The sequence below is a fragment of the Lucilia cuprina genome, chromosome 6, assembly GCF_022045245.1.
Source record: "Lucilia cuprina isolate Lc7/37 chromosome 6, ASM2204524v1, whole genome shotgun sequence".
NCBI classification, from domain to species: domain Eukaryota; kingdom Metazoa; phylum Arthropoda; class Insecta; order Diptera; family Calliphoridae; genus Lucilia; species Lucilia cuprina.
The window spans coordinates 63951967-63974773 of NC_060954.1; positions in this window are offsets into that span (position 1 = coordinate 63951967).

Below are 22807 nucleotides of genomic sequence, written 5' to 3' on the forward strand. Positions count from 1 at the left end.
TATTTCGAGCTTATCGCGGGAAAAATAATTAAAATTTGTGTTAGGGTATTTCCTGTCCATAAAATTACTTTTAGTGTATTATTAGGGGCATATAAACTCCAAGACAATCTTAAAATTTCTGAAATGGACCAAGCAAAACCCCAAACTATTTTTTGTATACAAATGGTACAGTGTACAGGTAGATATTTTTATTTAACTTTTAAACTATTTATTATTTATTTATATACGTACATAAAATATTTTTAATATTTCCTATCACAGTGATATAATATTTCTTTCTAATAATTATGTTAACTTATTTTACACATGCAAAAATAAAACAATATTTTATTATTAACACAATTAATTTTTAATCGTAAGTTCTTGATGTAACTGTTTTCATTAGCGACTTAATTTTGTATGTAATAACGATATTAATAACAAATTGTTTTATTATGTTTTTCGTTGAGTGTACTAACAACCTGCATTTTCATGTCGTAATTAATAAAACTTAATAAACTAAACTTTGCGATAAAACAAACAAGTTAGAAAATAACAATGGAAACATATCCAAGACGAATTTCAAATACACTATATCAAGTACAATTTGTAACAAAATATACTCTGGACCGTTACACAAGGGTTTACAGTAATTTGTAATTTTATTATAATGTAAATAATAAATTAATTACATTAAAACATTGCATATATATTATGATTACTACATTTCAAAAAGATAAGGATAGTTAAACTTAGATTAGATTTTTGAAAAAGCTTCCAGACTTAACCGCAATAATGGCATTTTATTAAAATCTCAAATATTTTACTGTAATTAAAGTACAAACTATTATATTCCGTAGGGTATCATTATACAATTAAATGCGTTTGAATGTATATAGAGAAGGAAAAAGTAATGATTTGTTGTACTAAGTATAAATGTAAATTGTTGCAAGAGAAATACACACATTTATCAAAACTAAAACAACAACTTTGTTTTTTATTTCAACTGAATATTAACATACAGCATACATAAGGAAAACTTTTTAAACATCGTTTGTAATAATGTAAAAATTAACAAGTAAGAGTTCTATATTCGGCTACCCTTTACCATGATGAATTCAAAAACAGTTAGTACCTCCGGGCTTTACTTGCTTACCGTCATGTTTCTAGATACAATTTTATTAAAGATTCATAAAGTACCTTTTGAAGATCGAATAACTATCAAAAATACATCTTTTATATGTTCCCACATAATCCTTGTTCTATGTTTTTAGATACAATTTTATAAAAATTTAAGAAAGTCCCTTCTGATGATTGAAAACCATCAAGAAGTTCTCTTTTATATGTTCTCACATAATATGGGTTCTACTAAACTAATTTCATGTTTCTGGGTTCAATGTAATAGAAACAAGTTCCCTTTAATGGGTTCTAATAGTACCCGTAATTACAACAAATAAGTATTTATCAGTGCGTAGTTAGCTTTGGTGTAAAAATATCCCTTTACTAAAGTTACCTAATAGTTATTTTACACTGTAGAAATCTATTTGTTAAGATTACGAACATAGGTTGTATATTCAATATTATATAAAATTTAGAAAGTACCTGTTGAAAAACAAAAAAGTAGCAAAAAAATCCCCTTTTATGTGCTCTCACCTAATTCTTACTATACATACTTAATTTCTTGTTTCTTTTTACCAAAAATTTCCATTTTATGGGGTCTTATTTATGGGTAACTTTATCCAGACTCCACATACTTAATTTCATGTTTCTAGCTAATAACAATTTGCAAGTTCTTTGTGAGCTTGAATTAAAAATCTCAATTTAATGAACTTTTTACAGGTTTTCTCAATATTCTCTTTAGATTTATTAAAGATTCGGATATGGCAGATATCTGGGGTCTTCTGAAAATTGAATTCAACAAACACACAAACGGACAGACAGACAGGCGGACATGGCTTAATCGACTGCGCTACCTATAAGGTTCCAGAAAATACATACACTATGGGGTCGGATATTATTGTAGAAAATACAAACTTAACGACACCTTCTCTCGAAGGTGAAGGGTTTAAAAACACACCCAAAACACGTTGGCAATCAATTTGATCGACTTGCCCGATCGCATACTAGAAACAAACTGTTTCTGGAACATGTTTATTAAAAAAATAATTTTATATTGTTTTAAATAGATAATTAGCTCATTCAATTAATTAGTTCATTTTAAATTTATCACGTTTCAATTCAAACTTAAACATATACTTCCACAATTTTTAAAATTAGTCCACAGTAACTCTTTGATATTTATTTACATATTTTTGTTTTATTACATTTCTCATGTTATTATATAAATTTTGTTTTTGCAGATTATTTTATCATTTTGTCATATCTATAATATAATTTGACAATGTCATATTTTGTAAAGTGACATGTTTTCATCCAATTTAATTTCTCATTTTACATTTAAATCAATATCAGTTAATGGAAGCATACAAAAACTAAATAGCATTTCATATTTAATATTCACATCAGAGGTACCCAAATGATATCGTTTGGATGTTTGGATGGATCCTATTTTATTAAATATAGTGTATCAAACGCACTTTAAACCAATTGGATAACGCAAACCCGTACCGGAAATCGAATGAAAAGTGTAAAATTGGATAAATAATAAAACTTTTTTAATTTCTTAAAAAATTATACCAAAAGCTTATCTTTTTGAGAATTTACTATTTAACGTAATATAAAACAAAGTTATTATTGTAAAATATTACAGCAGACAATTTCATGTATATGTATTGATATATTCAAATAAAATTGATCTAGAATGAAGTAAAAAAAGCGGTTACAGTGAAGTTTAATGAGTATTATTATGTTTTAATGTCAACGAAAAATAAATGTATCGTCATTAAAACTGAATAAAATCTGAAAAATTCTATTACTTTTACAAAAAATTATTGTTTAATGCAGTAGTAATATATGATCAAATGTGTAATGAGTATGATATTAAAATTTTATAATTTTTCTTATGAAGAAATATGAAAACTTTAAAAACAAATATTTATTTCCTTTAATACAGCTCTCCAAATATTGACGCAAGGACAAAAAATTTTAGGAACTGTATCTTATAATCAATAAAATTTTAGTTTAGAATACTGACACCTTATTTGACCTCCATCCAAACGAGGGTGACCATGCGTTACACATCTATACAAACAAATGTAAACTTTATGTTTTAATACAAAATAAATACTCATTCACATATACATACATACATACATACATACATACATACATACATACATACATACATACATACATACATACATACATACATACATACATACGTACATACATCCATATATACATATTGTTATATTGATGACATTAACATGAATACGTTAATAAATATTCATATATATTGATATGTCATATAATATATTTCAACTGTTTACAATTTTATATGTATATATAGATATACATATGTATGTATAAGAGTCTCCCGAAGAACAGTTATTAAAAATTCTGAAATAGTACTTAGTTTTCCAACAGCGATTAAAAATTTGTTCAATAATATCTAAATTGGTAAGATAAATGTGTTATAAAATTAATAAAAAAATAAAATTAATATAAATTTGCGACCCATATCTAATAAATTAAATAAACGGGACACTCTAATACATATTATATAAAGATTAGGGTGGTTCTAAGATTTTCATGTCGAAATTAAAAACAAGGTTCTTATTTGAAGCTTATTTATTATATCTTGCAAAGAAAATATATATACTATTATTTGGTATTGTATAATTTGTATTTGAAAAATGCTTTTAATATCGTATCAAATATTTACACAAAAGAAGTAAAAACCATTTAAATTTTCGTAAACACTTTTTGAAAATTTTTATATCAAATTAAATTATACAGTGTAAATAATTGAAATTTTTATTAATAATTCTATTTAGTTTGTATTTTATTTAAATTTTTCAAGGCTCATTTTTAGCACGATCGTTTGTTAATTTTTTACAATAAAACATGTATTTGATTTCGTTGTAAATAACATTTTGAATGCTGTAGTTTACTTAGATGGAACGTTGGAGTTAAAAATTTCAAATAAAGCTCGTCGTTATATTATGCATAAATAAAACAGGGCCACCCTAATGCACGTTAGAGAAATTCTAAAATAGATTTTCGCTAATACATAAATACAATATACATATTTATGCATGTATATTATGCGATGTAGTTTTAAGTGACATATTTTTTGTTCAGATACGCCAACATTAATTAAATGTTAATGACAATACTTTCATATGTACATTCGAATACGTGCATATTGTATATGGGAAATTCTCTTTCAATTTTATATTTTATTGAATAAAATTTATTTACGAGTCTGAGAATACCTGGTTAAATTTATTTGCATTTTTGCTTCTTCTTTGTAGATTTTACCTTGAATATATTTTCTAATTGTTTTAACTTTTAACTTTTAAAGGCAATAACTTTGGATTTTTATCAAAAATTATTGACGTTAACAGATTTATAGTTAAATGGTATCAATTTTAAACGCTATTACAAACAATCTTTGTTTAATAGAAATTCCCATATACATCAATTCATACATACATATGTACATAGTACTAGAGATGTTTATTGTTGTATTTTGAGTGATGATTTATTGATATATTAAAATTAGGAAATCATTACATTCACACAACCATCAAATTATACATTTGCATGTAAATATGTATTAGGGTACAACTTTTTAGACATTATTTTCACTACGAAATCGTACACGTCTCTTATAACGTCTGCGTTTCTAAATGTGCAGAATTGTCAAAAACTAAATAAATATTAATTCAATGTTACATTTTGGAACATCATGATTAATATCAACATAATAATTAACACTGTAATTATTACAAATTCATCAGTAAATAAAATCAAATTCTTAAAATATGAATTTAATATAAGATAAAAAATGTAAAACCAAATCATACATCCATTGTGGTTGTTCGTATGGATGTACATAATATTAGCTATATTTTTGTTTGTTTTTAAAATGCATCTAGCAAAAATAGAACGAAGTACTTTCAAAAGAATGACATTTGCACAACTTCAAAAGTAGCACTAAGTGATAAAAAGTCATTAAACAAAAAAACTCAAAACTACTTTTGAAGTGGTGATAATACGGTATATATATTATTAAACATATTCAAGTATAATTTTATCCCGATATCATTATTTGTTCATAAGTTACGACTAAGTGATTTTCGTAAATATTTTGTATTAATATTACTTTAATATTTAAATTTGTTACCATCAGTAGTCATATACTGGGTGAATCAAAATTATTAGATAAATGTTTTTTAATACATTTGTGAAGTATTGGTAACATGGCGTGCCAAGCAAGTCTTTAGTAAATTTTACATAAGAAGCAGAAAAACGTTTTTGTTTTGAGGAACGAAAAATAAAAGAAGAAAACAACGTTTAGTTTTTCACTTAACTAAGAAGGACTTGGGATATTTTCTCACCCCAAAAAACAACTATGATCAAATTATTCCTTCAAGTCATTGTATTCGCTGCATATTGGAAGCTCTGAGCTTAAAAATTCTAATACAAAAGTGGGCTCTTTTACAGGTTTAGCCAATTAACGCTCATTACTACCTTAAAATACGAGTGCAGCAATGAAATTTAAAATAAATAATTTTTTACAAGACAAAATTCCCTGACAAATACTATTAGAATCGTTCAATAATTCAAATAAGTTTTTTACAATACAAAATATGACGTTAACACTCACATCTGGCTAAAGTTTACCATAAATAAGATTTATTGCAACGAAAATCTTCCTAAAATGTCCGAATATAGTACTCTTACTTGTTAATTTTGTGGAGCCCAGGGGAGTCACCATATAAAGTATGCGATAAGCAAAAGTCACAAAAATCTCATATAGTTTGCGTTGTACGCATCGTATGCTATTATAATTGCTATTGAGAATAAAATTTCTTCCATTTTGCTTAAAGAATATTTTTGCATACTAAAGCTAAAGTGCATTCATTTTTCATTCCAATGATAATATTAAATCTTAGTATTTTAAATAATAGTATTTAAAGCTGAAATATGATTTTAATAAAGTTTGGTGGGAATATTTGTTTCCAATATTAGTACTGGTGGGCATACAACAAAAATTTTTCATAACAGAATATAAAACTCTTACTTGTTTAAATAATTTTGGTAATACTTGATGTATCTTGGCTCAATATTATACTTCTTTTATGTAGGGTAAAATTGGGTCATTAATTCATTAACAAAATAAAAATAATGAAGCGCCATAAGCACACTATAATAATTAATTATGAAAGCAATGCCCATTAAGTGAATTGGCCACGTATTCATGTCCTTCAAATAGTACTAATTATTTAATTGCTTCAAAACAATAATGTAGCATCCAATTCATGAAGGAAGGTAACGACATGCGAATGTGTACAAATGTATAATACAAATTAGTTTCTGACTGGTAAAAAATGACTCTGTATGATTTTAAGTGGAAAGCTCAAACACATTTACACATTGACCTCCTCACTCGCACAGTTATGCAGCCATACACTTGTACACTTTTATTCATGTATACGCCCATGTACATACACTTACAACGTCTACAATAAGTTACATTTCCGTTGCGATTTTAACACATTACTATTGTGTTCTCATTGTATTGTATTGTAGAATTGTCGGTAATGAATGTTCAAATAATGTTCGCATACACATATCGCACATCTAGTTTAAAAATGACTTAACTCAAAATATTAATTCATCAAGTTTAAATATTTAAAGTCTTCTCCATACAAATGTATTTGTCATTCCGGTTGTAACATAAAAATATTTTATAAGAACCTCAATATGCTTGTAAAAGTTTATAAGGATCGGCACATAATTGACCAAATAATTTAAAGGCTCTACTTGCTTGAAAACGAGTATAGCGAAGAAATTCGACATATGTAAATAGTATTATTTTAAACAAAATCTTATTTATTTTGAAATATTTATGAGGATTGGTTTATAATTGACCCCATTACTTTAACGCTAAGAATAGTAAAACTACGAGTACAGCGAAGAAATTCAATAAAATATAGTTTATTCCAAGCCAAAATCTTTCTACCAAATATTATAAAACTCGGTTCATAACTGATCCTATCCGTTTTTGGAAAATTACTTAAACACTTAGCCCCTTATTCACAAACAAAATTTTTTATTTATAAAAGGTATATAAAACAAAATTAACATACAAAATCTAAGTTATAAACCATTTATAAAATAAAAATATTGTTTGTGAATAAAGGGGTTAGAATAACAGTGTAGTGGTTAACATTATCATAAACAAGTATTATAGCAACAAAAATCTGCCTAGAAGCCCTATTCCGAAATCTGATGTCTATATTAATTTCGAATAGTCAAATTCAGCATATGTATATCAAACAAATGAGAAACACCTTCCAAAATTTATTTTAATGTTATAGTACAAAATTTGATGGTGTGTATAAAAGATTCGGCATGACCGAATATAATGCCTTTACTTGTTTATGTATCAATTGGCAAAGAATTTTTTTCCCTTTTTGAAAAATCCAAATTTTGAGTTGAGTCAATTTTGAATTAGGTGTGAGTTATGTATGTAAGTAAATGTACATATACATATTCATTAACATTGTACTTATACACAATCATTCGTTCATTCATTTACAGATTCTTATTGCCTGCAATTGAATATTTCCTTTTACAGATATAAACGTTTCTATGTCCGATAAAATAAAACAAAGTGAAGTAAGTAAGAACATGTATGTATTTAAAAAAAAAAAAACATTTATTTTATATTTTCTTTATATTTTCAAGACCTTTTAAACACAGCACAGTGGACAATTTATATAAAATTACATATTCCATTTACTACACTCGAAAAAAATTTTGTAAATAATTATACATGAATTATTTACAAAAATTTATAAGATAATAGTTTGTAATTAATAAATTAGTTTTAAAAAATTTAATGTGTTGTCCCACCGTATCCTTGGCTTTATATAGTTGTCGTGGTTGTGGTAAGTTGCTGCGGTATTGGTGCATGCACTAAAATTATGTACATCCTTTATACATATATACTATGTAACAGTGGTAATAAAAAAAACAACAACGATTAATATATTACATGAAAAATATTTTCCAATTAAACTCAATTGAAAATGGATTATTGTAACTGACATTATAATCCTACTATTAAAAATGTATGATAGTGGGTTAGTATGTCTGTCGGTGTTTCCAGCAATTTTTAAGGTGCCAATGCTCCCATTGATTTGAGTTTCTTTATTCTTGTTTTATTCTTGTCTACCTACAGTACCATAGCACGTACATACATACATGTATATATAAGTATGGGAAATTTCATGTCAAAAAATCGATTTTGACAAAATTTGCGCAAACAGGCACTCATTGGACATTTTGGTCATACAGGGATTTATTCAAATGAATGTATTTTTTTACCTGATGAACAGTCATCAGATTATACCTTGATGTTCACGTTTGACGAAAATAAGACCAAAAAGTCTGACAATATAATATAATCAATATACCCCTTCAATATTTATTTTTCATAATTAATTAGTTTGAAGAACCTTTTTAATAAAATTCTGTTTTAAATTCAGATAACCAATAAATAACACATTTGGTCCAAAAATGTGTTATTTATATATTTATTCAAGCGACAAAACTTAACAAATATCCTTGAATTTTATTTAAAGTTTCTAAACTACGCACCATAAAAAACATTGATTTGCACATTTTAGTTTCCCTGTATTAAGTAGTAATTGTTGTTATTTCTTTTCATTTTTTTGTAATAAATCATGTTTATTTTATGTGTAATGATTTCGCGTATTTCACTGGTTTTGCGGTAATCAGGAACAAGATTGCTAAATATGTATTTTTGTTCGTTTTTCTTTTTTTGTTTATTTAACTTCCTTCGTATTACATATAAATTTTTCTCTCACCTACACCTCTTGTTTCTTTTTTTAATTTTGTGTATGTGTGTCTGTGATTACATTTATGATGTGAAAAATGTGTATATATAAATATATGTATGTTAGACCGACTCACAAAAAAGGTGCTTGAGTTAAACACCAACCCCCCCCCTCTCCTTAAAATATTTCCTGTTATATAATATGATGTTACCGAAAGTATTTTGGGTTTAGTGTTGTCCGTTCGTGAGCTGAAAAGTTTTCAAGAATGTACAATTTGGGAACACGACTTTTCTTCTTCAATTCAATATTTGATTATGATTATTCCCAAAATATTTTTAGTTTATTGATGACCGTTCGTGAGCTGGACCGGTTAAAAAAAAGTCCCTTTCAGTTGTTTTTTTAAATTTTACAGTTTTTTCTTTAACAAAATATACGATATGAGGTATCATTTAAAAGGTTTTATGAAACCGCGTCTAGTGGTGTGAAAATTTGTGGATAAATTTTATTTATATTAATAAAAAACCTAACAATTTTACATTTTTTGGAAAATAACAATTATGAGCAAATTGTTATATATGATTAATTATTGGACGCGGCTTTAAAATACCCATTATGGATATATTGTTCCAAAATAATACTAAAATTTTAAAAAGATATTTGAAAAATACCTTTTTTAATTTGATCCATCTCACGAACGGCTATCGCTATACTCAAAATATTTTGGGAACCATCCCAAAACAAAAAAGGTAAATTTTTAGAGGGGTAACAAAAACGCAATTTTGCTTCCCATATAGAGTGAGTCGGTCTAATGTATTCATATACGAATGTATTTATATATACATGTATGAATCTTTTGTTGTTTTAAACAATTTTGTTGTTTCAACTGTTTTTTTAAATCGATTTATATGGCAGCATTAGCCGTAAGCTGGCTGCATGATGTTTATACGGCTTATTGCATACTTATTACTTTACATTTCATTGTATTGTGTTTATTTCTTTTACAATTTCAAACCTATACTTTACACCCACTGAACTTTATTTACAGAATACCGTCAAATATCCTGTCATATCTAATCTGCTCCAGCAGCGGCACAGTCGGTGTTCAAAATAAAATATCCTTAACATGGCATGGCATTTTTTTCTTCCAAGTACATTTTTATATATTGTGAGGATCCTCGGGTAACCTTGAAAAAATTACATAACAAAACCGAAAGAAGTTTTTGAAACTTACATCTTAATTTATCCACAAAGTATTATCCAGCCCCAAAAGAAATTTTAGACTTAGAGGGCTTACTTATAAAAATATTCAAAAGAAGTGTAATTTTTATTATCTTAAAATGCAAACCTGTCTCATTATTGAGTGGTTGATGAGATATCATAGCACCTTGTCAGGCGAAGTTTTTAGATTTAGATTAGGGGTTTTTAGATTTAATAATCAAACTTTTGTATGCCGACATGTTTTATTTTAGACATGTCGACAGAAAATATTTAGGGTGCAGAAAAACAGTCACATTAATAATATGTATTTATGTTCATATTCATAAATAAATAAAATAATGTATAAGTATGAAATAAAAATACATGTTTATTGACACATTAGGGTGGCCCAAAATAAAAGTTTCTGAAATTCTCAGCTAAAATGATTATCAATTCTAAGAGACCGGTTTTTATCCTGGCGTCAAGTCAATAATTTGTGTTTGATTGCGTAAGCCAAAGGCATATCATATGATACCAATTTTTTATATAATTTCTGTTAATTTTTAGTAGCGAACCTCATCCATATGGAGGAACGTTTTATATTTAAAACAGGGATCGATAGAGTGGCTCACTGACTAATGTGATTTGTTTTGAAACGGAGTTCATTAAAAAATTATTTTTACGTTTTTTATGCTCAGGTGTACTGAACGCACATGTGAGCGTATAAGTTTATTATAAAATTCAAATAAAATGAAAAAAATAAATATGTTCTAATAAACAAGCAAACAAAACGTTTGCCCGTAATACTCCTTCCATTCATAAAACAATTTTAAATAGTAAATATGTAATAAAACGATATAAATTCCACTTTTGTTCGTTCCACAACCATGTGCACGTCAAAGATTTTAAAATCAGTCATACTTAGTTCAATCTTTTATTAATTTTAAATAAAATAAGTCTTGATGTTTTTTTCATAACTTTTAATCCTTGAGCTTTCATACGGTTTTATAACACATTGACTTTGATTTGTGATTAAAAGCAAATAATAATTCACAATATGCATTAAAGTTATAAAGTATTAAAAATTTTATATTTTATCTATATTCAGGACGGACGACATACACACATACATACATACATACATACATACATACATACATACATACATACATACATACATACTTATATAATTACTGCATCAACTAAAAGCTTTTGTGCAAAATTTCAGCTCTTTGTCTGTTCCCGTATGGACTCTATCATGTACTCTATCGCAACAGAGAGACCGACGGACATGGCTTAGAATCAAATGAAGACCTAGAGTATATGTATATACTTTTACAGGTCTCAGACGAATATTTCGATGTGTTACAAATGGAATGACAAAATCAATATATCCCCCTCTTTTTTCATGGTGGATATAAAAAGAGTAGTTTGATGATAAGATGTTTCATAAATAAGATTCGCATATTTACAATTTGACATTCACATAACAATAATATATACTGTTACTATTTTTGTTGTCTGGATGTCGAATATTATATTCGTAATTAAAAGTGAATGTTTTAGATTAATTATTAATTATTGCTAATAAATGAAACTGTTTTACTTGTAGTGTTCATTGGAAAACAAACTTACACATCCGCACATTTACAATCTACCAAATTTTGGTTTAATATTTGTTGTTGTCTATTTAAATATTTGTTAGTTTATTGATTCAAAGTGCTGAAATAATTGCATTTTTATTGTGTTTTTCACATAAAAACAATTATGTGGTAATGAACATTTAATTGAGTGTGTTGAACGTTAAGTTTTTTTTAACACACAAAACTCATTTACATTTTATATAACATGTATGTAGGCGCGTAGTATGTTACAATAGATTGCTTTAAGTAAATACTATATACATATTCTGATTTGTATTATTAATTTAAGATGACTATTTATGATTAAAAGAAATGTTTTTTAATAATTAACCAAATGTTATTCTGTATAATTTTTAACCCAAAAATACATACATACATACATACATACATACATACATACATACATACATGCATGCATGCATGCATGTATGTATGTATGTATGTATGTATGTATGTAAGTATATATGTATGTATTTTATATGTGATCATAAATTAAGATTCTTGCTTATTTTAAAGATTAATATTATTAAATATTTATCTCTAATATTAATCATTATATTAATAAGGCATGGCCGACCATATGATACCATATACCAGTTATTACTATTAAATCAATTAAAGAATAAATCGCATTTAATTTAAATTCGATTTATTCCTTTTTCATTTTATTATTTTATGAACGAAAACATAATAAACACATACTTACATTCTGTTTTCAGGAAGATATTTAGCAATAATTGTTATACATTAGTTCATTAGAACTTATGAGCTGTGAAATAATTTTTTGGAAAAAGCTGAAAAAAAAAATTTAAAAGATTTATTTATATAGAAAAAAGAAACAATATTTCTTCTTGCAACCAAATATGACAAAACAACGAAATTATTGAATGCCATTGTATATGGTAATATATACATAAATGACCTTGATAACAAACTTTTTTTAATTTTAAAATTTTATGAAAATATTTTTTTTTCCTGCCAAACCAAACAATATTTATTAAATCTTGCATATGTATGTATGTGTTTGAATTATACTGTTGTTTTTGTCAAAACGTATTAAAGTTAAACTTTTTTGTTTTGACAAATGGAAAGAATAAGTTTGTTTGTTATGAAAATATGCAAATTTATTGAAAATTCAATGTTCAATTTATTTGGTATAAAATAAAATTGATTTTTATTGCAATGCTCTTTGTTTTTATAAGTTTATCGGTGGATATTTTCATACACTCTCATTTAATGCGGCCTTCCACGTGCAATCGGTGTAATTTAAAAATTATACAACACATGCTTATTTAAACTTTAAAACTCATTGAATGTATTTGGTAAGTGGATAACAAGCAGTCAGTCAGTTGTGTTATTTTATATTTTTCTATGTGAATGGTTAAAAAGGCGCCATCTTTCAAGCCCATTATATACTCATACATGCATACATACATATATATGTATATATAATTTGAGGATCACCCTGCTAAACGCTTCTAAAGAGTACTCCTGCAGGGTACTTAATTTGAATATACTCGAGGAAGGTAACCCAGTAATGTAAATTATAGTCTTTACTTTAGTGCCACATCTAAAGTGAAAAAGCTTTAAAAAAATTATTTATGTACTGCTTAATATATCAGAAGTAATCTATTTTAGAGTCAATTGTTTCTTTTTTAAATGACCGTTCAAATGATTGTTACCCCAGAAAAAAAATATTTAAATATTTCTTGTAAAGCTGCTAATTATATAACCAGATGAAACTCTATATTATAGGTAAAATCATTAGTTCGGGACTGACACGCCGAATGGCAGGGATGCCCTATAATTTATGAAAGTATTTGAAAGTAGTAGAATGTTTCGGGACATTCTTTAAATCAATAATTATTTCCAAATCATTAAATATAAGGCTAAAAGTTCTCCTTCTATTTTTTTAAACAAATTTCTCCCAAATTTGATGTAGTAGAAATAACAAGAAATAGAAAGTTTATTTTTCTAATTTTTCTATAAAGTAGAATGAACAAATATATCGCAAACAATACAATTATAGCCCCACACACATGTGTAAGTACATATATAATCAAAGTAAATAGAAAATAATACTGTAACGTTTTGGGAAACCTTGTAGGCTGCTGTTTTGTGTATTTAGTTTGTTTTTTCTTTTTTATTGATTTCTAAATAGAAGTTCCTCAACTACACTTAACGAAACGATTAATATTCTGAACTAAAGCGTAAACTGCCATATTTACATATATACATGTGAACATACCTGAACCAACGATGACTAAAAAGCCCAATTTCTTAAGCATAAAAAATATAATACATTTATTTTTGAAAGTTTTTAATTTACGATGATGGTTCATTACTCTTTTCGAAATGATTAAATTTATGAAATGTCTCCCAAAAAAACGTAAAATCTTATCGTTTTCGGCACGAAAGCGGATAAAAAATACAAACAATTATTTTGTTTCTGAACGATATTTCTGGCGTTTTTCTTACTTTGAGATTTTTGGATTGCAATATTCTTTTCCGTATTCCTCGATATACATATGTATATTAAGGAAATTAAAGTTTTCCTAATAACATTTTATTAACGTTTATATGGATACTGGTTATCAAAGAAATCCACGAAATGTGTTTTAGTCGTTTGACAATAGTGAATTTAAATTTTATTGAAGTTTATTTTAAATATGTACATCGTATATGTGCAAAATGAAAAATTGTTCAAAAAAGTATGCTAAAGTTATTTGAGAGAAAGAATTAATATATTTATATCTAAAATGTTAAAACTTCTCGTTATTCTCAGTTGTATATAATTAGTATTTAAAAACGTATACAATGTGTAAAGCAATATGTATACAGTTTAATCTTTAACTCTCTCGCGTATACAGGACACTGGTGTCCCAAGATTTTTTTACTTTCGAGCGTTATTTTGTGTTCATAGCTACAATAAATGGATAATTCCAAAGAAAAATACATTAGGTTTTACAATTTGATGGCACTACATGCGTAAAATGATAATATCCTGTGATATCCTTCGAAAACACTTTTTCGATTTTTCATCAAAAATTATCGATGTACGTCAAAATAAGATGTGTGGTAAAGACATATCCATAAAAAGTCCAGCGGTTTAGATTTGTCCGTGAAAGGGTTAAAATAAAAAGTAAAACTTTTTCGAATACAAAATATATTTTAAATACTTTTGTACCCACCATCAAAAAATATATTGATTTTGTCGTTATGTTTGTAACACCTCGAAATATTCGCAGCAAAAGCATGGTATTGACTTGAACTTATTCATCAACTTACTTTTAATTGACTACTACTACATTTCAAGTAATTGACCGTGTGTATTACTTAGAATGGGTATAGTAATGACTTATATTTAATAATATATAAAGTACATAAACGAAAAAAAAATGTTTGTGAAAGCTAAATTGTGAAAATTTACATTTTAGTCAAAATGATTCAAATAACACAATTCCATTAAATGTAAATTTTAAAAAATTGTTGGGTAAATTATTGTTTGGAATAATAAGAATTTGAACTTTAAAGTACTTTTAATTCGTTCTTATCCGTCTTATGTGTATGTACATATATATTGCATGTACTTGTTCACCCCCAAACAGATTTGTAGACACAATGTGAGTAAAAAGTTTATTTTATTTTTCTATATTATGTTCACCACATTGTTTTCAGTTTAGAAAGCATTAAAAAACTGTTTAGCGTGCTTGTTAACTAATACGTTTACGTTTTTACATAAATCAAATCAATATGTTACGATTTGTATCTTTAAAAAATTTCAATTATATATATATACATACATATAACTTAACTTAATAATGGTTTTTGCATAAGGCGGTTAACAGTTATTAAAAGTTCAAATTAAAACTACCAAAAAGTATTGTCTTCTAAATTTTTAAATGTGAAATAATTTTTCAATAATTTTCGTGTGGTCGTGAAAGAGTGGACTAATATTGGCCATTTTTAATACCAATTAAACCTTACCAATAGGAACTATTTGTGTGAAATTTCAAACCTCTGCTTTCAACAGGCTGACAGATGGACGAATATCGTTTTACAATTTAATAAGTACGCTGAATATATATACTTTTGTGGGTATCAAACGGAATGACAAAATCAATATACCCCCATCTTATTTGATGATGCGTATAAAAATCATTTGTTTAATTTCTTAAGGTAATTTGCTTTGTTTGTTATTATGTATAAATATTAGGATTGTCATTCGAATAAAAATTATTCGATTAATCGAGAAAAAAATATAGTTTTTTTTTCGAACGAATAAAAAATTTCCAATTTAGAATAAATAATAATTCAAACAATTTTTGTTGAATAATCGAATATTCGAATAATATTTTAATGTTACTTTTTACCCATATTTTATTTTAATATTGAACAACGAATTACATTAATATATTGGAAAACAAATACTTAATCAAAATATCCGTTATAATTGAAACAAATGTTTTACTATCTTTATATGGGAGGTAGGATTGATTAAAGACCGATAGAATATTTTAAATTATATTTTACTAAAACAATTTCATTGCCATCCGCGTTTTTAAAAGCCAATTATAGTTATGTATTTTCTTAAGCAAACCTTATATCGTAAACCTTAAATTGAAGACAGATAATGCTCATTTTCAATACCAAACAATTTTTTCAAAACTTCAGCTGTCTAGTTCGCTCTATCGTTTTTAATAGACAGGACGAACAAACATAATGACAAATACAATCATCTTTTTTGATGGTGGGTATAAAACATGTAAAGTAGCTGATGCACACATTTTTCTCTACTTAATTTAAACATCGTATACATATATCAATATAAAAGCTTCCACTTTTAAATCTATTGAGATAATTTTAAACACGAATAATTTACAACCCTAATAAATATATGTATGTATTTATGTTCGCATATTTCTTTCGCATTAATTGATCTTTAATTTCACAGACTTTTAAGTCCTTGTTAAAGCAATTCTCTAAAGTAATTACATTATTTACTTGTAGCAGCTACACGTACTTGATCCACTATTTTTTGTTGTTCGTTGCAACTTCCACTTAACTTATTTTTGTAAAACATTTTAATTTTTTTATATATTTCATTTCCGTACATTTTTTTATTATACCCACCAATAAAAAATATGGCGGAATATTGAGTTTGTCATTCCGTTTATAACACATAGAAATAATGATCTACATGCGTGCGTTTTTCTGTCGATAGAGTCCGAACAGAAAAAGCTAGAGGTTTGAAATTTTACAAACCTGAAGCTTTACACTTTTTCGTATAGCCCCATATAAGTGGCCTCAAAAACCAGCTTTAACAGTCATAACTGGTCTTAAAATGCGAGTATAGCGATAAAAGTAAGTTTCTTATAAGCCAAAATCTCATAATAATATAAACCTAATATTGATAGTAGAGCATTCCATTTACTGCGTACGGTTTGATGGTGGGTATATTGGATTCGGCATAGTCGAATATAACACTCTTACTTGTTTTTAATAAAAAGGAAACGGCATACACAACTATTACACACATTCATATGTATGTATGTATGTATGTGAGTATATTTAATTGGAAATCGCCTATTTTATAGCTTACACATGTTCATGCAACAAAAGTAAGAAGTATGTATACACACCTACGATCCATTTAGTTGTTGTTTTTCTCAGTGGAATCAACATTTTAAGTTAAATCGAATTAATGCTTATCTATGTACTTCTTACTACTACAAGGAAATCAGTGTAGCCAAATCATTCTAATATTTCTACTAAATAGATTTAAGAGTTAAAGACGTAAAATTTTTAGAATTTAGATAATTTTAAACAATATTGATAACCTTAAACTAAAAAGCATTTAATAATACCAATTTTAAAGAGAGGGAGTATTTCACAGTCCTTCAGATTAAAAAAATAAAAACAAGAAAAACACACAGCGGCAACTCTTACGTGAATGGTTGGAGTGGGTAATCGTATTGAACTTAGTTTTTTGTTTTCATGTATGTAACACCTACCTATCTACTTCAATTCTGTTGTCTTTACACGGATTTACTTTCCAATATTTTATTAGATCTTGAAGTACTTATAATGCGTGTCAGCGCAAAGGTGAACGCAATAAGTAGGTGCTGAGATAAGACACTTATGTTTGCGACGTTGTAATAGATATACATACATAAACCCACAAATAAGTAATTTTATTGAGGATATAGTAGTGATATAAAAATTTCAAACGTTGTACACATCATTATTCAAAATCGAGATTTTTTGGAAATTTTTAGGCGTTAATCCGGTACTAAAAATTAGCTTAAAATTGTCGTTACATATATATTACTTTATTAATTTTGTAAATATAAATAAGTATCGTAATAAACCCAGATATCCCTAATTTCATATTGAACTGTCTTTGTACGCATTATATAAATTTAATTCCCAAAGCAATTACGATTACACGGCTGTAAAAACGAAAACAAGAAATATATACTTATGTTGCTTTTTTCCGCGTTTATTATCTTTCTTGCGTTTCAATACACAGAAGTCTTGTTCATGTATTTGATAATTTGTAACAGCTTGTACCTATACTAAGTGTTAATGGGCAGTATTGTCAACATATCAAAAATCACCTAATTCATAAAATCGCATAATTTGCTGGATAATTTTCATTCTTATTTCTTAAAATACCTTATTTAAGTCGTAATTTAGGTCTGAGTTGGGGAACAACTCTCACGTCATCGCCATTATTATGTAATTATAAATAATTTTTATACCCTTTATCTTCGAGAGAAATGCACATAAGAAGTTTGTCATTCCGTTTGTAATTGTTACCTAAGTAATAACTCAATTAAGTATTTCGAGGGTAAAAGAAAAATTTTACGAAAAAAATATAATGCAAACCTTTACAAGACCTACATATAAATGTGCTAATACGAATTTTAGTTCAAATTCGATAACGCTTACTTTTCTGTGGTCAAAAAATTAATTAATTACATTCTTGTGATATAGAAGACACGTACGTCCTCGAGTTTCTAGCCACACACATGCAATGCTCCATATCATCCCAGCAAAAAAACTGAAATTTTTGGTAATGACCAGTAGTTCTTTCATATACAAATTAGTAATGAGTGTTCATTATCATCCACATTACATCATTTAGCTGAACGAGTTATTACTGGCAAATAACAAAACAATTTGGATTCGTTATAGTCCAATTGTCTAGGGCGTTCCATTAACAAAGCAGCATGTTAATAGAGCATCAAGCAAGGGACTGGAGTGAGAAACATTGAAAACAACTGAATCCTGAGTTCTTGCGCTCTACATTAGTTATTCACCCCAAGAGTTATTAGTTTCCACGATATTGCATCATTATATTCTAGCTTACTATGTAATGAAAGTTTTTGCTGGGATACTTTCTATTATTTGCCTAATTTTTTATGATTTTTCTATTCTTTAGGGAAAATGCAATCATCATTATTTTCAAAAGGGTGTCCAAATAAATTCCATATCATTATTGTAATTTTGTTATATTTTTACTTAAAAGTTTTATCCTCTTCATTTCAGCCAATATATACCTACAGTTATCCATACCAATGAGGTAAATTGTCCTGTATTTCTAATCACCTACCTTAAAATTAACACATATTTTAACCTCAAAATTAACTATGCACTAATAGATACTTATTAGTTTACGACAGTGTGCAATAAATAATACTTTATATAAAGTTATTTTTAATTTTTTATGTATTGACTTGAAACACTTATCCACATATATGTTTAGTAAAGTTATTTACTAGATATTTTATCTAATAGATATATCTATATGTTGAAATTTCGGGCATCATTCGAACGAAAGTTGTCGACGTCGAAAAACTAAATTTAAATCGAATTCAATATCCATAGAATTACTAACTTAAATTATTTAAAAAATGTCTATAACTTTTTTTATTAAAATGAAAAATGAAACAAGTATGGATGTGTAATCGGGCATGATACCCTACACCAGTCAGTACGTTAAAAAGCATTTAATTTGTTTTTTAACTTTATTCCGAAATATTTTTACTTATTTTTGATTAAAAAGAAGATTTTGTACAAAAGGGCTAATATGGGAGCAGGGGTATATATGGGCCTATTCTTATCTATATTGGTAGAATTTACGTTTATGTTAAAGTTATTTAAGTAGAATTTAATCGTTTTATTAGTTTTTATTGCGACTTGTAGCGTGCGTACAAGGATTACTAAATCGACTCAGATAGTGATACTGAGCCGATTGGGTGTAGGACCAATATTTTTGGGTGTTACACACATCAGCACAAACGCATAATACCCTCCGGACTATAGTGTAGGGTATAAAACGTAATAAAAAGTTGAAGTCTAATTTTAGGCTAATGAAATTATTAAAACATTTAAACAATTTCTAGGCTGCTTAGCTCAGTAAAGAAAAATAAGTTTTTATTGCATTTTTAAGGGTATTAAAATAGATATACCAATGTTATATGCAAATAATCTTTAGTTTCTTTTTTGTTACTGTTTGTGCCTTTTTATTTAAAAATTTAACGGAATGACAAAGACCATTAATAGCATCTGTTTCTTCGTTCTGTAGAGAGTAGTGACAGTAGTCCTGGTGGGGGTAGGAAGATGTACATGCATAGAGGACAGACCATTAAGCCATTGTGATATCTTCTACTACTGTAACAACGACCATTATTATAGTTGTTTTTATGGCCTTCATTATTACGAGTACGGGTATGATGGCAGACCCATCATCAGTAGTTAAGAATTTCTTTAATTTTTATTTTTTTCTAATCCAAATAATAAAAAATAACTGTTGCTTTTCTTTAGATACTTTTAGTTCTAGATTATTTTAATCCTTTTCTTTGATGACTCAATCGTAATCAATAGATTTCTATGTGTTTGTGGGTTTAAATAATAAAAAAAAACATTTCTGCCTGTGTTAGTAGTTACTTTGTTCTACATACATATGTATGTATACTTATAAATACATACATACATAATTTTTCCTTCATGTACCATATTCTGTGGTTGTTCGCATTTTTTATTTAATATGGCCAATATTCATTTTGGAAGTCTTTGTAAGGCATTAAGACTTGTCCATTTACTGCTTTTACCATTCACTTTATGTCCTGTTTCATTCACGTGGCCTCTTTTTTTGAATTGAATGTGTTTTTTTCTTTCTAAGTTAACTAGGGGTCATTATTTTTACCATTTTATAGTTTACCTCTTCACCTTCATGAGAAGAGTATATACATATATATGAGTTTGACATTCCGTTTGTAATTATACCCTACACCACTTTAGTGGAGAAGGTATATTGGGTTTGTGCTGATGTTTGTAACGCACAATAATATTGGTCCTATACCCACCTTAAAGTATACCAATTGGCTTAGAATCATTTTCTGAGCCGATTTAGCGATGTCCGTCCGTCCGTCTGTCCGTCCGTCCATGTAAACCTTGTAATCAAACTACAGGTCGCAATTTTTAAGATAATTCAATGAAATTTGGTACATAATCTTATATTGTCACAGGGACGAAGCCTATTGAAAATGGTTAAGATCGGTCTATTATTTCACCTAGCCCCCATACAACTGAACTCCCGAATAGGGCTTGTAAACCTTGCAATCAAACTACAGATCGTAATTTTGGAGATAATTCAATGAAATTTGGCGCATGATCTTTTATGGTATCGTAGACGAAGCCTATTGAACATGGTTAACATCAGTCCATTATTTCACCTAGCCCCCATACAACTGAACCCGCCGAATAGGGCTTTTAAGTTCATAATTGTGTTTAATACACTCGTATCTGGACAAAAACCTGCCAAACCAAGTTTTATACTAGCCTTCATGACTTAGAAACGATAAAGTTTAATAATTGCTTAAATTTTATATTTAACCTTAAATATATATTTTTTACAGACATCGAATATGTGAAATAACATATTTACTCTCCCTTGGAATAAGCCGTGGCGTGGCGGGAGGGCTTAAGCACTTCTTAACTTTTAAAATATTTAATTAAAAACTTAGAAGGGAACTAATTATTCCGCGAAATACACTGTGGTGTAGGGTATTTTATGGTCGGGCTTGACCGACTATAACATTCTTACTTGTTTTTGCAATATAATTGTCCAGCCCTATTAAGTATATATATTCTGTCAGTTAAGCCATGTTCGTCTGTCTTTAAAAATTAGATTATTGAAGACAACTGGTGTCTTTGGGATCTAAATCTTCAATAATTCATTCTCGAGAAGTTTTAATTCGTAAAATCGGTCTTTCAATCGTAAATGTAAGTATAAATCCGAGTAAACCCCTGAAAATTTAAAATTCTTAGGAGTATGTAAGATTTGACACAGCCGAATGTAGCATTCTTACTTGTAAGAATTACAATTTGTGTTTATTTATACATGTATTATGTATGCTGTGTGGGTGTCACAAATTTTTAAATGGTTTAGTTTGCTTCTATTAATGCTTTCCTTTTTAACAAGAAAGGTAGATAGTTCTTATTTTATTACTTTAGCTTTTAAATAGCTTTGCTTCTGTGTGAATTGAAAAAAGGTTTGAATATATTAACGACTTATAAAGTAGTGAAATTAGTATTTTTTAAATAAAATAACACAAAATATATAAGTATGTACCCAATATATAAGTTAAATTTACTTGTTAGTATTTAATGTATACAAGACCGATTTGACCATTTTCAAAAAAAAAAAAAAAATATTTTAGATGACCAGATATAACATCTTTAATTCAAAATCAGATATAAAGAAATAAGACTGTTATATTCGACTATGCCGAATCTTATATGCACACCATCGTATTTTGAAGCTAGTAGTGTTAAAGTCATTAAAGATTTATGTCGAATTTCATCGCAATACTCGCATTTTTAAAACAGTTATGACTGTTAAATCTGTTTTTCGGGGGCCACTTATATTGGGCCAAACGTAAACGTCGACCGATATTGCCCATTTTCAATACCAAAAAACCT